We start from the raw sequence: 3,382 nt of genomic DNA, 5'->3' as shown, positions 1-3,382 counted from the left end.
ATACCAATCCTCTCAAACTCTTCCAAAAATACAAGAGGAGGAAACACTTCCCAACTCATGTTACTAACATTACCCTGACACCAAAACCTGGCCAATATCTCTCATGAACAATGATGCAAAAACCCTCAACAGAATATTAGCAAACTGAATTCAACAATATATTAAAAGGATCATACGCCATCACCAGTGGAATTTATTCCAAGAGTGCAAGGATGGTTCAACACTGCAAATCAATCCATATGACACATCACATTAACAAAATGAAGGATAAAAATCAGACTGCATGAAGTTTCAAGCATCTGAAAAACCTGACTGTATGGTTTCATATTCTAAATTTCCTCACAGGAGCTTGTTAGCACTACTTTTTAAAAAAATTTTTCAGACCAGCAATACAGACAGGTGAAGTAAAGAATGAAGTGACAACTGAAAAAAGAAAAAGACATTCACCTAATATTTGATGAATAGATGAACCTTTTGTGAACATGTCTTATGGGCAAATCTTGGGATACAGAAAGGCGTGTATCTCTCACAGCTCTCTCTCCTGTGGCTTCCAAAACCACACCCAGCTGCCCTCTGGAAAGACACTGCCTCCTTCTTCTTGCTAAATCAAAGGGTCTTGCGTTGGGACCTCATTCCCCACATCCCTTCCAGAAAAAAAAAAAAAAAAAAAAACACTTTCTTTGGCTTCCAAGGTATTCTATGATGCTAATTGTCCCCTGGCGTTTTCAGCAGTGGTTTCTTCAATGGTAGGTGTTCTCTTTTTGTCTCCTGTTTGCTAAGCACAGGCACTGGCTGAGGGGCGGCCCTGGGCTCCAAGTGGGTCTCCATAAACACAGTCCTCTTGAGTGTTCCTTTTTCTCATGCCTCTGCAGAACGAGAGAAAGACTCTGAAGTCTCATCTGACTTTCATCTGACTTTGCATTCCTCCCTGCCCCATCTTACCACCTGACATGGAGCATGACCTCAGCTAAACACAGTCTCTCCTCACAGTGAGCCCTCTTCCTAGATCCCCGTCCCTCAATCTAAATATGGGTTGAGCACACATAATTCAAAAATAAATAATCATTGCATTTAATTATATCCATATTGCATCCATCAAAATTCCACTTACAGTATACAAGATGCTCTCATACATATCCCCCTCTTTGGTTTTTATGAAAACGCTTCAAGAAGGAGATGACTGATATTGTTTCAGTTTTACAAATGAGAACAGCTACACCCAGGGACAAGGACATGGATTTAATTAGTGCTAGTTCTCCTCCCAGCTTGGTGTCTCATCCAGTCCTCTCAGCAATATCAGTGGAAGAGCTCAATCAAAGATTCCCTCTGGTCAAACGAGCCCTCTTCCCCAGCTCAGATTCTAAATATGTTGTGTCTCAAGAAAGACCCAAAGTGATGGATTGTGGTACGTGGTCCGCTGCCTCATGGTGACTCAGGTGTGTAGTACGTCACATCAGCAAGACTAGTGAGGGAAGGAGTATTTCCTGCCACATCACCCGAGACACTCATTGCCTAATGAGAGGGTCTTGAGACGGAACACCCACTTTCTCAGACTGCATCACACTTTACCGTGCATCACGATGGCACGTCTCTTGGCTACTTGGCTGGGGTCCTTGTCTCCTGATTCCTTTTACTGAAATAGAAATTCTTCTGAACTTTTGTTCACTGATGTTCACAACCTCTCCGAATTTATCTTCAAAGAGTGGCTGAGCTTCTGACTTGCATAGTTCTATGCTGAACTTGATGCCCCTGCTGTGAAACCAGATGAAGATGCAAGAGTTATTTATTTCAACCCTCTGTACCTTTCCTGTTTGCTGTCGTTTTCTTGCTTTGTCATTTTACTTTCTTTCTCTTTTTTTGACTGGGAGTCAATGTAAAAGGAAAATGCATGGAGGGGGTTGAGAGTTTTTCACTGTCTCGGGGATCCCAGGCACCTCACTTAACTTATGGGACCTCAGTTTCTTTAACTCTGTAGGGAAATCAGAGATGATAGATGCATTTCACGTAATGCAGATTCCAAACAAGTGGTGGCCTTATTGTTAACGATTACTGTCATTATTCTCACCAGTGAGTTGGAGATAACAGAACGTTGGGCTCCTCAACATCTACGATCCAGGACTTGCCTGCTTTCATTTGATGCCTATTTGAAACTTCAAGAACAATATTATAAATGAGTTTAAAAAAAGAAAAAAAAATAAAAAAGTGGCTGCTTCTCCCCGATGAATGCAAGGAATTATATTACATTGAGTATTATTCTAAGTGGTTTTCCATATTAAATCATGTAATCTTCCCCACAACTCTGTGAGAAGATATTGATCTGATACTGTGTAGGAGATGGAGGGCTATTAGAGAGTTTGGTACTTGGTCAGGGTCAGGTAAACACTCTTCCAAGTTCACAGCGAATATGTCAGTGAAGAGCCTGAAGTTGCAAGTCACAGAAACTGACTTTGCTTAACTGAGAAAAAAAAGAATGAATGAATGAAAAAACAGTGAATGAATAAATGAAGGCTTTGGGGAGAATTCTGGCCTAATTCACAGAACTGAAGGGCGGTATTTCCAGTCCCAGGAGTCTGCCATGCAGGACCCTCTCACGAGAAGGTTTCACATCTCCTTCCATCTCTGGGTGGGTCTGTCCTGTTTTGAATTCCCAGGAGAGTCATTCTCTCATCTGTGTCCAGAGGGCCAGTGTGAGTGGGCAGCCTCCTCTGTGTGTTCACCATGGCTGGGAAGAAGTGAACTCGGGATGGGTGCCAGGGCCCCTTGTGTTAAAATGCTATGTCTCTACAGTCCTAAGGTGAGAATGTATATTTCAATTTACTCTATTTGGATAGCTACTCTCCTTTAGATTTGCCCTTTCTTAACCAGAATTCAAAGTCTTTTAAGCATAAAGAGGTGATAAGCGTGAAGGATTTAGAGCTAGCTCTCAGGGGAACCATCCACGAGAGAAGCATGGTGCATCTTGGTGGGCTCCGTTCCACCAGAGGGAAAGGAGTAACCTGGGCTGAGGCCTGGGACCAGCAGCTAAGAGCTCAGGGATGCCTGCTGCCCTGGAGTGGGGGGGGCTCATGTACAGAGTATCCCATAAGGACTCCTCAAATGTTGGCTCCTCCTGGCCCACTGCGTTGTCTGAAATTCCACCCCAATACTTCCTTGTTTAGGACAAGGCCCAATCCCTTGCTGATAAATATGATCCCCCTGGAGGACTATCAGCTACTAGCCATCCTGATTAGGAAGCACAGTCCTCTCCCATGACAGTGAGCAGAGGTGGGCTGGGCTGACGAGGGGCATAGGACTGGCCACCATGGCCCAAAGTCAATGGAGAAAAACGTGGACCACATAGCAAAGACTTCATGAAGCAAAACACATTTTACTTGAACAAGTG

This window comes from Mesoplodon bidens (assembly GCF_964165515.1).
Source record: "Mesoplodon bidens genome assembly, chromosome: 14".
In the NCBI taxonomy this organism is placed as follows: Eukaryota; Metazoa; Chordata; class Mammalia; order Artiodactyla; family Ziphiidae; genus Mesoplodon; species Mesoplodon bidens.
This window is presented reverse-complemented; position numbering follows the sequence as displayed.